The sequence below is a fragment of the Aedes aegypti genome, unplaced genomic scaffold (assembly GCF_002204515.2).
Source record: "Aedes aegypti strain LVP_AGWG unplaced genomic scaffold, AaegL5.0 Primary Assembly AGWG_AaegL5_hic_scaff_2196_PBJ_arrow, whole genome shotgun sequence".
Taxonomy (NCBI): domain Eukaryota; kingdom Metazoa; phylum Arthropoda; class Insecta; order Diptera; family Culicidae; genus Aedes; species Aedes aegypti.
Genome location: NW_018735704.1, coordinates 7,010 through 26,126, shown reverse-complemented (window position 1 = coordinate 26,126; position 19,117 = coordinate 7,010). Strand labels below are relative to the sequence as shown.

General features: G+C 42.6%; 1 long non-coding RNA gene across 1 annotated transcript; it reads left to right on the top strand.

Moving 5' to 3' along the window:
- Positions 1 to 5,386: 5,386 nt before the first annotated feature.
- On the top strand, positions 5,387 to 16,327 carry LOC110680957. Its single transcript, XR_002503041.1, has 3 exons — positions 5,387 to 5,566; positions 15,297 to 15,299; positions 16,316 to 16,327. It is a non-coding gene; the product is annotated as an uncharacterized LOC110680957 (long non-coding RNA).
- Positions 16,328 to 19,117: the final 2,790 nt, after the last annotated feature.

Sequence of the window (19,117 nt, the reverse complement as noted above, 5' to 3'; positions counted from 1 at the left end):
AAATTGAGGAAAAACAACAACGAGTCTGGTATCTTCCAGTCTTCCTGTAGTTAATCAGAATAAACCCGGAAAGGTGCGTATTGTCTGGGACGCTGCAGCGGCTTTTCACGGTGTGTCGCTGAACTCAGCGTTACTGACAGGACCAGATGAGTGACTTCCCTACCAGCTGTACTGTGTCCAGTTTAGAAAATACCGAATCGGAATATGCGGAGATATTTGCGAAATGTTCCACTAGGTTCGAATACGACCGGTGGACCAACACTGCCAACGATTTCTTTGGAGGGGAACCGCAGATCAGGAACCGGACACATACGTTATGAAAGTCATGACATTCGGCGCTTGCTGCTCTCCGAGTGCAGCTCAGTTCGTTAAGAACTACAATGCAGAAAGGTTTAAACAACAATATCCAGCAGCTACCGACGCAATAATAAAGAAACATTATGTGGATGATATGTTGGCGAGTGAGGAGACAGAGGAAGCTGCTATAAAACTGGCAAAAGCCGTGCGGTTTGTTCACGCGGAAGGAGGATTGGAGATAAGGAACTGGATATCGAATACGCCTCGTGTTCTAGCAGAATTGCAAAGGAATGACGAACGAACTGCGCAGAAGAATCTGGACTTGACAGAGGAGTTGGAGACAGAGAAAGTCTTAGGAATGTGGTAGAACACAGCAAACGACTGTTTCGCGTTCAAGGTTTCCTGGACACGTTTTGATGAAGCCCTGCTCGAAGGAACACGTCGTCCTACTAAGAATGAAGTACTCCGAGTTCTGATGACAGTTTTCAACCCTTTAGGTCTAATATCAAACTATCTGATGCACCTCAAAATCGTTCTACAGGAAGTCTGGCGCTCTGGAGTTCAATGGGCACAGCTGATCCAAGACAAACAATTTGAAGCGTGGAAAGCTTGAGTCAAACTACTTCCTTTACTGGAACAAGTTAGTTTACCGCGTTGCTATCGTAAGGTAACATCGGCCGGCTCAGCAACGGAAATACAAGCGCACATTTCGTGGACGCCAGCGAGAATGGTATGGCTGCAGCTGTTTATCTTCGTTTTGAAGAAGCAGGCCAAATAGAGTGCATGTTGATGTGTGCAAAGACTCGCGTCGCCCCTTTTAAATCTCTCTATCCCACGACTGGAGCTTACAGCCGCTGTAATCGGAACGAGGTTGATCAACAGCATTATGCCAGAGCTGGCCTTGCCGATATCCAAACGTTTCTTTTGGTCGGACTCTAGAAATGTCCTGTGTTGGCTACAGTCTGACCATCGCAGATAGATACAGCCCATACGTAGCCGTGCGGATTCAACGGAAGCGTGGGAATGGAGATGGGTTCCATCCAAACTCAACGTGGCGGACGATGGGACTAAGTGGCAGCGGAGACCGGATCTGAGTGAAACCAGCAGATGGTTTTGATAGAGATCGAAGCAACTCGGTGGTTGTTAAAACCAATCATAGTAGTCTGTAAGAATTTGAATTGGAAAATAAATTTAGTTTACTCTACGTTCTCAATCAAACCAGTCGGGTTTTCTTTTTCCCTCTAAGAGGTTATGGGCCGTTGTTAGAGACGTCGTTTCCATAGTAACGGATGGACAGCCAGCGGAAGTGAAAATTTTCACGATGGAACGATTGGGAATCCAGAAACTCAACGGAGGAAATTACAGCGTGTGGAAAACCAAGGTGGAATTCCTCCTCATCCGAGAAGACCTGTGGCAGTACATCACCGGAGCGGAACCGTTGGGCGACGAAGTAAATCCCGGCAAATGAGGCTACCAGACAAGCGTGGAATGGGGGTGACCAAAAAGCACGTGCCACGATAGGCCTGCTACTGGAGGATAACCAGCTGAACCTGATCAAGGACTGCAAAACGGCGAAAACGACCTGGGAGAAACTACGGGGACATTACGAGAAGGCAACACTAACGTCCAAGGTGTCGATTCTCAAGCGGATCTGCGACAAACGATATTCCAACGGCGAGGACATCGAGCAGCACATTTTCGAGATGGAAAATTTGTTCGAACGGCTGACGATGACTGGCGAGGAATTGAGCAAGAGTTTGCAGGTAGCTATGGTGCTTCGGAGTCTCCCGGAATCTTTTTCGACCCTGACCACGGCTTTGGAGAGCAGGCCAGACGAAGATTTAACTTTGGATCTGGTCAAATCCAAGGTGGTTGATGAAGTAGCGAAGCGTCGTTCGAGCGATGTATCGGAATCGGTCCTCAAGTCGCACGTGAAGCAGAAGAAAATGTTGTGCCATTTTTGCCAAAACCGGGGCACAAGCAGAGGGATTGTCCGTCCCTAGCTGAGAAGCGTACAACCGAGCGAAAGTCATCCGAAGATCAACGCGAGAAGGGACAATCACGGGTGCGAGCGGCTCGTCAAGAAACCCGGAAGAAGCAGGAATATTCTTTCGTCACGACGGGATCGGCGACGACATCTAATTCGTGGATCATCGATTCAGGCGCGACGTCGCACATGTGTGCGGATCGGACAAGTTTCCTGGAGCTCGACGAAAGTTGCAAGCAGGAGGTAATTTTGGCCGATGGCACTACGACGAAGGCGGAAGGAATCGGTTCGTGCCAGGTAACAGTACTTTCACCGGAGGGTGAGTCATCAAAAGTAACCCTCAAAGAAGTGCTGTTGGTACAGCTTATGCTCGATAACTGGGCTGAGAGAACTTCCAGTTAGCGAGCAGTGCTCGATAACTGGACTGCCATTCCAACGCACACACACATTCAAATAAAAATCGAGGGGGACTTAGATGCAAAGTTTTGGTTGGCGTCATTCGGTTTTGGAATCGCGTCGTGTTCGTGTCATTCCGTCATTGAATTCGCGTTTTAATCGTACCGTCTTGTAAATTTTGGGGTGAATTAAACAGTTTTCGTTCCTGCAATGGACATCCCACCGGGCGCCAACCGCAAACGGAAACAAAAAACCCTTACGTTGGTGGAAAAAGTTAAAATTATCGACGATTTCGAAAGAGGAGGTGGATCGCACGAGTCGCTCGCCAGAAAATATGGCGTAGGATCTTCCTCGGTGACTCGCTTCCTAAAACACCGAAAAGAATTACGACAAAAACTGTATCAAAAAAATAATGCCGATTTTGCATTTGCACGCCCCTCGTCAGTTACGGGATGGTGAAAGTTTTTGACGTTTAACTGTTTTTTAACTGGGCTACAGCCCAGTTAGCGAGCACCCAGTTAAAAAGCAGCCCAGTTAAATAGCACCCAGTTATCGAGCATTAGCTGTACCGGAATTCGAATCGCACCTGGTTTCGGTGAAGAAGTTGGTTTCATTCGGAGCCACGGTTGTTTTCGACATCAACGGTTGTCGCATACTGAAGGACAAGAAGGTGATTGCAGGATCGACCGTATCCGGAGGGCTGTACTGTATGAAAGTAGTTCAGCCGGCACTTGCGGTGAAGCACACCCCAAATTGTCAACACACGTGGCATCGTGTTTTGGGGCATCGTGACCACGAAGCCATCCGTGAGCTCGTATCTAAGAGCATGGCAACTGGAATAAAGATGGAAGATTGCGGTTGTCGGGCTGTTTGTGAATGCTGCCTTGAAGGTAAGCTGACACGCCTTCCGTTCCCCAAGAAGTCGGACCGTAAATCCAACCAACCGTTGGATCTCGTTCATACAGATGTGTGTGGACCCATGCGGACTGTGACACCGGGTGGATGTCGTTACTTTCTCACCATGATTGACGACTTTACTCGGTTCACTGTCGTATATTTCCTGACAAAGAAGTCCGAGGTGCCTCAGCGTGTCCAAGAGTACGTGCAGATGGTAAAAACAGAATTCGGCAGACCGCCGAAGATCATACGTTCTGATCAGGGTGGTGAATATCGGAGTGCAGCGCTGGATGCGTTTTGCCGAGCCGAAGGGATTCGCCAACAGTTTACCACTGCATACACCCCGCAGCAAAACGGGGTAGCGGAGCGGAAAAACCGCTCATTGGTCGAAATGGCGCGCTGCATGCTGCTGGATTCAAGAATGCCGTTGAAATACTGGGCCGAAGCGGTTAACACGGCAAATTATTTGCAAAACCGTTTGCCGACGAAGTTGTTGAAGGAGACTCCTTTCGAACTCTGGAATGGAACGAAGCCGGATCTGAGTCATCTCCAGATGTTTGGGTCGCCGGCATACGTATGGATCCCTAAGGAGAAAAGAGGAAAGTTAGAAGCCAAATCACACAAGCTGTTATTCGTCGGTTACTCCTTGCAGCACAAGGCGTACAGATTCATGGACCCAAGCAACGACAAGCTAACCGTCAGTCGTGACTGCAGGTTCCTGTCAGTGGACGAGGTTCGGACCGCCGAACCTCAGCAGGGAAGTACACTTGATTACCCTTTCAAATTATTGGCATCGAAATCTGAAGCACCCGTTATTCCAGCCAGTACCAGTGATGACGAATCGGAGGAGTCCGATTTTCGTGGGTTCGAAACCAGCTACGACGATGCCAATGAAGAGTCATTTTTGGAAGTCGCACCGGAGAACACCGGCACAATCCGACAGTGAAGAGGAGGACGTCTCATTCGATGCTGACGTGTCAGTGATTCGGCGATCAGAGCGTATTACCGTGAGGGCCCCTAACTCTGCGCAGCTCCTAACTCTGCGCACTTTTACCAAAATTCACCAAAATCTGGTAAAACACTTAAATTTTTGTTTACAATTTTTGGTTTCATATATTGCTACAATAGTAATAAAAAAGTACGCGAAGAATTTTCTTGACAAATTATGTTTATTACTCTAATAAAAAATGAAATAGCTTTAAAAATATTGAAAAACGTCCAAATTGACTGCCCGTTAGCAAAAATGCTAAGGGAGTACCTCCATCACTTAAGTCCATTTGAAGCAAATTAAAGAGAATATGTTTCAGATTTTTAGTACGTAGGCACTAGTTTATTTATCGAGCAATCATCACTGGTAAGTGCAACTTTTTTTCCTTCATTTCTTATTCTTCTTAAGTGCGCATAGTAAGGAACCATTTTCAACTATGTTCCTTACTATGCGCAGCAGTTATAAAACGTTATTTTCAACAAACATCAACCCTCCAGAGGTCGATATTGAAGGGAACCATCGACTTGTCGACACCATCGTGATATGGAATAGAAATGCTTTGGAAAATTGTTTGAGGGGACCATCATAGTAAGGGAAGATTAAAAAAATGACGTCCCTTCACATTTTAAGGATTTCTACACTCCGTCTCCTCAGTCTCTGTCGCGATTTTTACAGTACCTAATGTCACATTGTCCATAGACTCTTCCTCCCCTCAACGATGGACGTAATTTTTGAATGCTCCCTAACCATGCAATAAAATAATTTAGATATTTTGTATAGTTTCATGAGTCAATATCCGAGTAATGGAACACCGAGTTTAATCGTATTTGCTATATAGAAACGCCAATAAAGTACTGTTATTGATCTGCAATAGGAATCGTTCATTAATTACGTCACGCTTATACAGAGTGGCGATACTTCTCGATTGATTGATGAACAATACATGAAGAATGGATATACCCTTCGCTTAAACTATTCTTCGTATTTAGTAGAAATGTTCGGTTTTACCAGAGTCTATAAATGAAGAGTTGCGCGAAGAGTGAAACCAAAATCTACCTATCGAACTGTCAAACCGTCTACCTATCGAGCAGACCAGCATAACAAATAGCCCCATTAACATTTGACAGTTCAACAGCCGACTAAATTGGTTGTTGCACCGACGCTTATGGAAGTTTAACACAGCGAACAAACTGACTAATCGCTAGATTAAATCGGGTGACCGAGGAAATCTGCGTTTTAGTAGGTCAACTTGCTTGGATTTTACTTTAAAATACCGATTTATCCACCTATTTAGTAGGATTGCGTCGGCCCACCCTATTAAATCGGATGATATTCGATTGATCCTTGTGTTAATCTTCCATAAGCGACGGTGCAATAATCGACCGATTTTGCAACTAATTTAGTCGGCTGTTGAACTGTCAAATGTTTAATGGGGAGGGGCTATTTTTGAAGAGAAAAAGGAGAACAATCATTCAAAGAAGCCTCTTCGCGCAACTCTCTGTATATAGACTCTGGGTTTTACATATAAACAAACCCGAACCAGGTTCTTATTTATTACTTCAAACCCGGATCCGACCCGAATCCGAGACAATTATTTAATACCGAATCCGGACCCGAACAGAACCAAACCAAAATTTGGGTTTTATATTTTCTAATGAAAATACATAAACAGTCCAAGCTAATTTTCCTTTACACGCCAAAAGTGAACGCAAAAAAGAACGTAGTTTGTACGTGTGATTGTAATTTCGATTATTTTAAGAGTTGCCCTTAATGGCATTCATTAACACTAATTATCATGGATTGAATTATAGATAAAATTCACTTCATTTAGTAAACTTCTATGTTACAGACATTCCACGCTCCACTAGGGACGTAAAGTCGTATAAAAGTAAGAAAATGAAGATTAATTCAGAGTTTAACTGCTAGTAATGCTTTTAGTAAAATACTTTAACTGTTATAAAAGAATTTATCGAGTGCGCAGAGTTAGGAAACCTAAAATGCGCAGAATAAGGAGCATTGCAAAAAATGAGTGCGCAGAGTTAGGAACACGGACACCCTTGAGAAAATTAAAAAAAATGCAAATAAAAATCATTACTTAGTGAAAACTTTTATATTTTTTCCTTATACATAAGATCAATAAGTATTTGCTCCGAAAATTTCAGACTATTGTGTTTTGTTTTTCAATTAATTACAGCTGTTTGAAATTTTGAAAAGCCTTAAGTGCGCAGAGTATGGGGCCTTCACGGTACAAAAGGGAAACCCACCCATACGATATAGCGATACCGTACGAATAGCAACGCAGCAAGACGATGAGCCCCGCACATTTGAGGAAGCAATGGCCGGGCCTGAGTGCGATATGTGGAAGCAAAGCTGTAGCGGAAGAGCTGCAGTCGCATGAAGAAAAATTTCTACATGGGAGGTTGTTCGTTTGCCGCCAAACAAGAAGGCTATTGGCTGCAAATGGATTTTCAAGAAGAAGATGGACGATAGTGGTAACGTGGTTCGCTATAAAGCCAGACTTGTGGCGCAGGGCTTCAGTCAACAGTATGGAACCGATTACGATGAGGTTTTTTGCGCCAGTCGCCAAGCAAACTACATTTCGGACACTGCTGAGTGTCGCCGGCCGCCGTGGTATGTTGGTCAAGCACGTTGATGTGAAGACGGCATATTTACATGGTGAGCTGAAGGAGATCATTCACATGAAGCGACCGAAAGGTTTCCAAGGTGGGGCCGAGGGCGAGGTTTGCCTTACTACGGAAAAGGCTTATATGGTCCTCAAGCAAGCCGGAAGAGTATGGAACACCAAAATCAATGAAGTCTTGAAGCAACTTGGATACGTGCCGTCCGACGCAGACCCCTGTCTGTACGTGAAGACCTGCAAAAAGAAGAAGTCGTTTATTATTATTATATGTAGACGACATGCTGATAATCACCAACACAGAAGCGGAGTACGAACGAGTTCGGAAAGCATCTAGCAGGCAGTTTACCATTACGTGCCTTGGAGATGTGAAGCATTATTTGGGAATCCGAGTGACACGATCCGATGGTCAATTTTTTCCTGAATCAGCAAGCTTTACATCGGAGAAAGTTGCGGAACGATTTGGACAAACAAGTGCGAAGCGCTCTCCGATTCCCAATGGATCCCGGTACCCGAATGCACAGCAGAAGGAGGAGGAGCCCATGCCTAGAAACGACGAGTTCCAGAGCCTGGTGGGCGCTCTTCTGTACATTGCGGTGAACACGAGACCGCGGACATAGCCATCAGTGCTTCGATTCTAGGTCGCAAAGTGAGTCGACCAAACGGAAGCAGACTGGACCGAAGCAAAGCGAACTCTCCGGTACTTGAGCTCAAACAGCAAACTTGAGTATGCGACTGGGTTCTCTGGACCTCTAGTAGCGTACGTCGATGCAGACTGGGCCGGTGACAAAGCAGACCGGAAATCGAATACCGGTTTCATCTTTAGTCTCGGAGGGTCAGTCAGCTGGGCAGCCCGTAAGCAACCATGCGTCACTCTTTCATCGACAGAAGCCGAATACGTGGCGCTTTTCCGAAGCCAGCCGCGAGCTGATGTGGTTGCTTCAAACTAATGAAGGACATTGGCGAAATATTCCCCGCTCCGGTTAGTCATCAACGAGGACAACCAGAGCTGTATAGCAATGCTAAAATCAACTGGTGATAGCAAGAGGACGAAACATATTGACACTCGTTTCAATTACGTGAAGGAGTTGGTGAACAATGGTGTGATTGACGTTCGCTATTGCCCCAGTAACACAATGGTGGCCGATGGTTTGACCAAACCATTGGCACGCGTGAAGATGGAGAAGATGCGAAGGCAAATTGGTCTGCAGCCCGCCGAGCTTGAGGAGGAGTGATAGAGATCGAAGCAACTCGGTGGTTGTTAAAACCAATCATAGTAGTCTGTAAAGAATTTGAATTGGAAAATAAATTTAGTTTACTCTACGTTCTCAATCAAACCAGTCGGGTTTTCTTTTCCCTCTAAGAGGTTTAGAGGGTCGGAATATCTGTGGCAGCCCCAGGAATTCTGGCCTCCACCGTCATATAAAGATAGCACTACAGAGGAAGAACTACGAACCCAGTGCTCTCTTCCATAGCCATGCATCAGAACCACTGATTCCAGCAAGCCACTTTTCAAGCTGGAAACGCCTCTTGCGAGTGACATGCTATGTAAAACGCTTCGTAAACCAATTGTCAACGTCTTGTGGAAGAAGAATGGCATTATTACGGGACCATTTTCTAGTGACGAGCTACAGCAAGCAGAGATCCATCAATACCGAGCTGCACAATACGATGTCTACGCCGATGAAATAGAACTCCTCAAATCGAACAGCAACCATAATCAACAGTGCAAGCAAATATTGAAGAGTAGTGCCAATCTACAAGCTCAGTCCCTTTTTAGATGCAAACGGTGTGCTAAGGATGAAAGGGAGAGTTGACGCCTGCGAATTTCTGCTGGACGATGCAAAGAACCCGATCATCTTGCCACGAGATCATTCCTCTCACACGACTAGTGATCATATACTATCACGAAAAATTCCATCATCGAAATCAAAGAACCGTTTTGAACGAGGTACGGCAACGCTTCTGCATCGCTCGCTTGCGAGTTGCTCTCAAGAAAGTTAGAAGCAATTGTCAATGATGCAAAAATCGAGATGCGATTCCAAAGCCACCGAGATGGCAGACCTTCCCCAGCCAGATTGTTCTCTTCTTGTAGGGGTCGACTATTTCGGTCCCATTGAGGTCACAATGGGAAGAAGGGTTGAGAAGAGGTGGGGGGTCTTACTAACCTGTCCTTACTGTTCGAGCCGTACATTTGGAGATTGCCCACTCTATGAGCACTAACTCGTGCATTATGGCACTCCGAACTTCGTCGTTCGACGAGGTACTCTGGTGTCGTTCTATAGCGACAGAGGCACAAATTTTATAAGAGCAGATCGAGAGTTACGGGAAGCACTTAAAACCGTAGACCAAGAGATGATTATGAAGGAGTTCACCAGCCCACAAACGGCTTGGCATTCATTCCACCTGCCTCGCCGCACATGGCTGGGAGCGATTGATTCAAAGTGTGAAAAGGAATCTGGGAGAAATCGTGGGAAACAGAACTCCTAAAGATGAGGAGCTAGAAATGCGCTGATAGAAGTTGAAGGAGTGTTGAATGCACGGCCGCTAACAGATTACCGGTTCGATGATGAATCTGCGCCAGCCCTGACACCCAATCATTTTTTGCTTGGGTCGTCTGACGGGGCTAAACCGTTGACGCTCTGTAGCGACATCCTTGTGGTTAGACGGCACGGACACGAGCTGTCCCAAGTTATGGCTAATCGTTTCTGGAAAACGATGGTTACAAGAGTACCTTTCAGAAATCACAAGACGTACTAAGTGGCATCAGAAGGTAAAGCGATTGAAGTCGGCGATATAGTGGTGATTACTGATCCGGAACATCCCAGGAACTGCTGGCCGAAAGGTCGGGTAATAGGAACAATCAATCGAGACGGACAAGTGCGTAGAGCAACGATTCAAACGATGAAGGGGATCTACGAGAGACCTGCCGTTAAGATAGCGGTTCTCGACGTCCAAGAGCGAAGTTGAGTAAGCCGATCTTTCGACGCTCTTTCGACATCTATACAAGCCGTACCCATTGTGAGGACGAGGCGTGCGTCCATGGAGTGCAGATATGCAGGGTATGACAGTGACAAGATAGCTGAGAAGCAATATCAACATTGTATTACAATTGAGGATGAATTGTCGATCTAGCCAGATTGTGCTCATGCTGTAGAAAGCAAATACAGCTAATGCTCGATAACTGGGTGCTATTTAACTGGGCTGCTTTTTAACTGGGTGCTCGCTAACTGGGCTGTAGCCCAGTTAAAAAACAGTTAAACGTCAAAAACTTTCACCATCCCGTAACTGACGAGGGGCGTGCAAATGCAAAATCGGCATTATTTTTTTGATACAGTTTTTGTCGTAATTCTTTTCGGTGTTTTAGGAAGCGAGTCACCGAGGAAGATCCTACGCCATATTTTCTGGCGAGCGACTCGTGCGATCCACCTCCTCTTTCGAAATCGTCGATAATTTTAACTTTTTCCACCAACGTAAGGGTTTTTTGTTTCCGTTTGCGGTTGGCGCCCGGTGGGATGTCCATTGCAGGAACGAAAACTGTTTAATTCACCCCAAAATTTACAAGACGGTACGATTAAAACGCGAATTCAATGACGGAATGACACGAACACGACGCGATTCCAAAACCGAATGACGCCAACCAAAACTTTGCATCTAAGTCCCCCTCGATTTTTATTTGAATGTGTGTGTGCGTTGGAATGGCAGTCCAGTTATCGAGCACTGCTCGCTAACTGGAAGGTTCTCTCAGCCCAGTTATCGAGCATAAGCTGTAGTAATTATTCAGTTAAATTTAGATGATTATCATGCAAATTAGCTTAGTTTTATAAATATCACAGTATGTATGGGTGGTTTATCTTAATTTTTTTACTATTTAAGTATTCCTTCTTCAGATTTCGTGCATTAAACTACATATAAACCTAACCATAAATAACTGTGAAAGTAATTCGAGCTAAAGGTAAAATCATTGGGTTGCATAAATGTCTTGAGATTAATTAATGCTATAATTTAAACCTCAAAGCGCCAGTGGAGACCGCGAAAATAAGGCTTCAACTAACAGAATTGTCTTTAACGTGAGAGAGATTTGACTAAACGTAAGTTTTTATAATTAGGCTAAATTGTGGATTAAAGCTTATTGAGCTATTTCAGGATATTAAAACTCCACCAAAATAAAGGTTGTTTTGATATATCGGAATTTCTGTTTTCTCTCTGCTGCGGAAGACAAAAACTGTTATTACACGAAAATAAAAAGTTTATCAAAATTGTAAGGTATAAAAACAATACAATGTTCTGTTACATAATATTACATTGTTTTTGAACTGCATCTACAAAAAAAAAAAAATAATAATTGACGTAATAATAATAATAATAATAATAATATGAAAAAACGACATTCCGTTATTTTTTGGCAATTTTTTACTCCTCAACCCCGGTACTATTGCCTCTATCACTGGTACAGACGCCCTATTCGGTTTAGTGTCAGAATAACTATACATACATAAATACTAGTAGAAGCACTCAGCAGGAATTGAACACTTCGATAAATCTTTATTAAGTCTTTTATATATTTTTGCGTTCCTGTTTCCTTTTTGGCCTTTTTCAAGCATGAAATATCTAAAGCTTTTTTTTGAAACACCTAGTCGCTACCAACTCTAACAAAATTTGTATTTAATACTGCTTTTAACTCGACTGTATTGTTCAGTTCTGGTTGGGTCTTCAGTGATTTTTTTTCTATGATCTTTATCAATAATTTTTAGAACTTTAACCACAATAATGATACGGTTATGCCAAAATCCTCGTCGGCATTTGGCTAGAATCCTTAGCAAGACTTCGATATAATGTTTAGCAGAACTAAAATCAATGCTAAAATTTTCAAATTGGAACCTTGATGAACTGTGATTTTCATGCAAATCTGCGTCCCAAACGAGCAGAAGACCTGTCAAAAAAAAAAAACATGAAGTTACGTTTCGTAGAACTTTGCTACACTCTTTATAGGACTTTGCTGAGAACGTTTGTTGATTTCTGCTGGAAATATCTTTCGGATTATGTTACACTGCAAGATTGTGCAAAATCCTTAACAGAAACTTATTAAAATTCTCAGAAGTTTGCTAAAATCATAGAGTAATACTATTCGTCCGAATCATCAGCAGAATTCTGTTAGAGTCTTCAGCTGTATTCCCTTCAAATCCTCAGCATGGTCCTATTTGAATCCTCGACATCATTCTGTGCAAATCCGTAACAGATTTTGTTCGAATCCTCGATAGAGTTCTGTTTGAATCCTCAACAGTCGACATGATTCTGTGGCGCAATCCACAAATTACGTTACGCTCTATGGAGAGGGATGAGGAGGCTCAAACGTTACGGCTCATACAAACATTTTAAATTTAAATTGAAAGGATTTTGTTGGAATCCGAAAGGGAATTGTTCGACTTCTATTTCGAAATTGTACTTTACGATGTACACACATAACATAGCTTTCTTACACCATTCTAGTTAATTTGATGCCCATCGATTACTGCGAGCAATTGCACAAATTCTCAACTCACGTGAGATTGTGCGATATCGCTCCGAATTAGCATCCTGTCCTAGACGCACTGGCACCATGCTGATTCTCCACTCGTCCTTTCTGCCACCCAGCCAAGGACAAACGCCGACAAACGCGAGCACTGCACTCTGTTCTAGTCCTTTCGGTTTTCATACGTATGCGCATTAGCACTCGGACCGTGTGACCTGTCGAAGAATGGCAGAATAAAGGCAATATGTAGGCATGAGTTGAACTTCAACCTACCAGCGGCACTGCAGCTCATCAAAAATGCGAATTGAAGTGCTTTAGTGTGCCTTGAGGCCAGTGTGGTGCAGCAATACCGGAATGTTGGGGAAATGCAACCGAAAGGCCTACACGATCAATTACCCAGAGGCGTTATAGTGTCACATCGCTCTGTTACTTCACCGTGTGCTGCTTTTACCTGTGTAGACGTTGCTGCGGCACCCCATGGTGAGCGCGCGGTGTCTTCACACAGCCGATGTGCAATAACTGCAGGGCTGGTAGTAGGTCTCTTTTAGGAAATTTATTCATTATTTTAACGCACGCCAGAAGCTCTAGAAAAACCTTTAGAGACTCTTACGCTATTATTATCCGGGATTTTGAAGCTTCAAGAATTTTTCAAGTGATTTCTGTAGATATTTGTTCCGAAATACTTTCATACAATCATCCAGAGGTATAATTAAAGATTTTTTTTTCCAGTGTTTGCTCCAGAAATGATTTCAGTAGTTATTCAAGAAGATCATCCACAGTTCTTCTAAGAAATTTTACAAAGGATTATTTCTGTCTTTTGCATCCAGTTTGGTCCCTTTTTTCAACCATAAGATTTCTAAAGATTTCAATTTTTAGGACACTCAATTACTACCAGCCCTGTAACTGCAATGTGACACACGGTCCAGTGGTCTTGATCTTACCTATGGGTGGCGAAACCGGCTAGCGGTGGTGGGTGGAGAAACTCGCTTGCAGCCTTGAAAGCGATTGGATTACATTACCACCTGAGCGCGCAACCAGTTTCATCAGCCGACGACGACTCTACGTTGTCCCATGCCCAGCGAAAGCTAATAAGAAAGTGGAGAACACGTGAGGCGTGCAGAGAATTTATTTCAGTTGCAAATTCCAGACCAGCTTGCTGGTGTGATGGGATTATTGCATTTGCAGGAGAGGTGTGAAGTAGGGTGGCCAATAAGGATCAAACTATACACTTCTTATTCTTCTTCTTCTTGGCATTACGTCCTCACTGGGCCAGAGCCTGGTTCTCAGCTTAGTGTTGAATTAGCTCTGCCACAGTTATAGACTTTCGTTGCCAAAGTTGTCATTTTTGCATTCGTATCTTATCTTCTCGGTTTCTTCCAGACACTATTTCATCGATTTCTCCATTTCTCTCGAAGATTCCAATAAGAAGTCTTTCGGGAAATCCTACGAGAATTCTACCTTGTGATTTCGAGCCGATTTTTTTTTTAGTAAATCGTGAAGCTGTTTACTGGACCTGAAGACATAGTTAAGCGGTTTTTCCAAAGATTATTCTATCACTTTATCTAGAGCTTCCTCTAAGACTTTTCCAGGGGTCCGAAGTTAATTCAGAAATACTTGCACGAGTTCTCTTCTGCCCGAGTTCTTCAGGTGCTTCGCAAAGACTTTTATCAAAGATTACTTTAGGATTTCTTTTTAGAAATATTTTTTTAATGTTTTCATTTTTCTAATAAATTATTAGACAATATTAAAAACTCCTGAGTAAATTTCTTGTGGACTTCCTTGGGAATTTTCTGGAAGAATCTGGGAAGAACATATTCGAAGGAAGCCCTGGTAGTATCCATAGTGAAAATACTGATTGAACTCTTAAAGAATTCTTTAAAGTTTTAGAAGAAATTTAAAAAAATCGTGTCGAATACTGTAGAAATTCTGTAGAGCAAGCTTGTAAAAATTCATAATGTAATTTTTAGAAGATATTTAAGATATCTATGAGAAGTTACTAAATGGTATAGTGTTGAATTCGGTTTTATTTACTAAGAAAATACTAGGTGAATTCTTGGAGAATTAAAATCTTGAAGGAACTCATAGAGAAATCGACGTAAGAACCACTGGATGAATTTATAGAGAAATTCATGGAAGTTTTTAAAATTGGTGGTGGTTGGTCCCTAGTGATAAATCCTACCTCCGTTCTGGTCACGATCTTCAGATTATCGTGATTCGTCAACATTCTTATTGATAAAGTGGGGGGACAGGCTTGAAATGGGGTTTGAAAGAAAAGAATGTCAGAACAGGTATCCACCGGCGACGCCAAACGGACCAACGTAATGTGGTGTAATCTGGGATTTGTGGATTGAATACTGATATTTTTTGCCAAGCATCAATATGGGTGACTTCCGAGGATAGCGAAACGTAAGAGGGGTTATGACAAGGTTGTGGGTAAATCCATCACATTGGGGTTGTGACTCTGTCTTGTCAGGAATAGGGTCTGATTGGTATTGTAGTATGCAATAGAGTTCGGAATTGATAAACAGACTTTGAGGAAAGAAGTTTTGAACGTAAGGCAGCAGCACCTTGGATCTTGGAGGGCGTTGGTCTGGAGAGTTGGGCAGCTGTTTATGCTGGGTTACATTACGTAGAAAGTGGAATCTGTTTTGCTTCGCACACGGAGAAATATTTTTACCTAATTTTTGAGTTTACTTTACCCAAAATTAAGTATATCGATTATAGTTTCAACCCAAAATCTCTCGGTTTTCTCTTTCTCCCACACGAATGTTGTCAAAAATAGAGAGAGCTGCATCCACCCAATGGGGGTACTTTGGCCCAATAAGCCAAATTTGGGTAAATGCAACTTTTCTTATGTTTGGGTCGAAAGAACTCAATTTTGCGTTAAATCAACCCAAAATTAAGTATATTTTTCTAATGGAATTAAAGCCAAACTACCTAGTGGGGACCTTGGAAATTTAGCCAAAATTGAGTTATTGGGCTCAACTACGGAATTGCGTTGAAACAACCCAAAATTGAGTTGAATTCCGTCTCCGTGCATAAATTATGGGAAGTATTTGAAAATGGTTTCTTGTTCAGATTTTGTAACGCTAGAAAGAATCTTTAGCTCGGCGTTATATTAGGAGGTTATTATAGTGCAGGGTCGAAGAGAGGATGAATATTTGATCACTTAAACTTTACGCTGCAAGATATCCGTAGTCGTTTTTCGTTTTTTTTTTTCTGATGTACAGGTATAAACAGGTATATTTAGCCTAAATAATGAACAATCATACGCGTAGAGCCTACGGGTCATGAAGTTAGGATTGAAATCAAAATAATATTGCGCATTTCTTTCACACCACAGGATTATCGCAGAAGTTTTTACATGTGCGGAGGTGCCGGTAGAGGTGCGCGATTGCGTCGAGTCGGGTCGGTGTTTTCAGCGGACTCATATTTCGCAAATCGAAGAATGAGTGCTCTGAGGGCATCAACATGATTCGATGCGGTCTCACACTTTTATTTGTGCTTTTGCACTTGTCTTATTAAATAGGAATACTTTGTGTTAGGGAAAGTGGAGGAGAATAAATTATGATTTATTAGAATTTTCTAATAGAGGCAGAGTTCACATGTTACTTAGGTATTTGAAAGCAAATGAGAACCACATTAAATAATAGATAAACACTAATGCTCATATTTTTATATTTTTATATTTTTCATTTCATCACGGTCCTCATTGCCCGAGCGGAGTCGACAAAACTCGAGGTGGATAGAATCGACGGAACTACGATACGGAAAAGTAACAGATGAGAAACTATCGATACATTTATTCAACTATAAAAATCACGTTTTAACGTAATAACTTTATTTCTTTCTTCTCGTTCCAGCAATCCAACAGCCAAACCATTTCTACTATCTTTTCATTTCCTCTTCGTTACATTTATAGTCCCTCTGGTACTGAATCGAATGGCGCATTCCGCTTTTATTAGCGCTGTCTTTGCTGTACGTTGAGCATGGTGTCGGAGGTGGTGTGCTCTGTAGAACATCTGATGTGCTACACGGCACGCCACTTCCGACATTTTGTTTGGTGTGGCGGGATGGGCAGTGCTGGTGATGAGGTGGAGGGCGCTATTCGGTTTAGTGGCAGAGGGACTATATCTATTTAATGTATCTGAAACTTGTGGGACCGCTTTAATTCCGGCGCCTGCTTGTGGAAGAACCCGGTGTGCTAAACGGTATAGGACATGTTAACGGGGGAGGCTTGGTAGGTCCTCACCCAGCCCGTGTCTAGATTGGCGGATAATTGTCTGCCAGGGTGTGGATTGAGCAATTACAATTACAATTCATGGAAGTTTTTAAAATTAATTTCTTTGAGAAATTCCAGAAGTCTTTACAGCAATTTTTGAAAAGTATTCTTTGAGAAGTTCCCGGCCTGGGGACTTGCTTGAAAAAAGTAGTGAATGCGCCAATAGAAGGTACGAGCACTAGTTCCGGAAGTTTCCGCACGCGAGGGATAATCTTATCAGAAACGATTATTACCACAATGTGTTTCGCTTCAAGTACCGTCATCACCGCTGCATTAAAACAAGTACTTTCCAACACCGCTAGCACATTGAAATCGATCGTTTCAAGCCACAACCGTGGACACAAACATGACCTACGTCTGCTTGGGCCGTGTCTGGAATAGCAGTGGGCAGGTAATCCGTGCTGCTGATAACCGAGTTGGCCACATGCTTCTCTACGGGCTTTGCGGAGTTCACTCGTGCGAGGAATGGTAAACACAAAACATGCACCGCAGATACATCAGGAGAAGCTCGGATTTGCTTCCAGAGATGATAAGACGTCAACCGTTGGGACCGTTTGTTTATAGCGATTCACTTCGGAAGTTAAATGTTAGCGGAATTGATTCATTCCCGTGGTAGAGAAACGTAAAAAATCGCACACACAGCAAAATAGACAATAGCGCAAGATTAAAAAGGAAAAGTGGATCTTCACGGGTATCAGTCATATCCGTGGAAGGATTACCTGTCTTAGGAAGAATGATAACAACATTCGGTTCAAACGTCAGACCTTCCTAGATGCTTATCGGAAGTAATTCCGGATTTCTTGAGGCAACGATGCTTGCATTTTTTGTTGTGTTGGGTTTTTTCCTTAATCGTGCTTCTTAAATTCATTGAATGGACCTTAATTAGGGGGATCCAAATTTGCGGGTCATTTAATCTCGAATGGAAAAACTGTCCGGTCTATAATTTGGACCGCCGAGGAAGCGGTAAAAAATATGCTAGGCTCCATGTATTTTTAACTATCCAATCGTCGAAAACCGCAGCGTACGATCTCAACTGAATATAAGATCCCAGTATCATTAAAAAGCCCGCGTGTATAAGATATCTTGGAATAACGTTGGATCAGAACTTGTCGTTCCAGGCTGCTTTCACGTTAAAGTGATCAGCAGGAACATCAATGATTGGTATTCAGTTGGAGCTGCCTGACAGCTTTACTTGTCAAGGCTGAACCCTCGGTCTGGCTTTAGCCAATTTTAACCTCTACCAGGACCAATACTCAAACGGACTGGGAAATCCCGGCACATGATCACTGTTTTTTTATTAGTATTGTGACGTGGTAGGTTTTGAAAAGTACCCATATTCCCTTGCTTCTGCGAAAAGAAAGCATTGTGAAAATTATCAACTCCAACAGAATTTGTTTGAAATAGTAGTGTAGTAGTGTCATTACTAATACTGTCTAGTCGACATGATTTTGAATAATTTGTCATTTATTTGTCCTTTTTAGTCATGCTATTGTGATAACTCCTACCTTTTACGTAAGATTAGCGTCTTAAATGTCAATTGTCGTCAAGTCTGGACAAAATCAAGCTGTTTAGTAGTAGTAGTTCTAGATCATTTCGATATTCTTGTAGTTAAAGTATTTATTGGTCATTACATTCATATGTCCTCAAAGAAATGAGTCACTTTCTTGTATGTTCAACAATTTCTGGAAATTTGCAATGATCGATCTCAGTGTCTTACTTTCCGTAGTCATTATTTTAACATTTAATAGTTAAATCGCTTTAGGCTTCTATTACAGTCTCCTACAAGATTAATTTTTTGGTGGCAAATGCAATGCTTCACAACGCCTACTTTCTACTAGCAAATTTTGCGAAAATGAAGATGGAATTATATTGATTATACCATTGTTACAAAAGAAGTATTCCTTATTATGGCAATGTAAAAACCATATTAAAATAAGATTGTCGCCACTTATTTCTACTCAGTGAATCTACTAGTCCTTTTCCTCTTATCTACGTTGTATATAATAACGATGTGTCTAGCTAGCTAATACTAAGTGGCTAAGGATCGTTCTGATCTGCAAAAGGCAAACTGATCGTCGCCAATAGTCAGACTCCACTTCGAATAGATTAATTATTTGAAA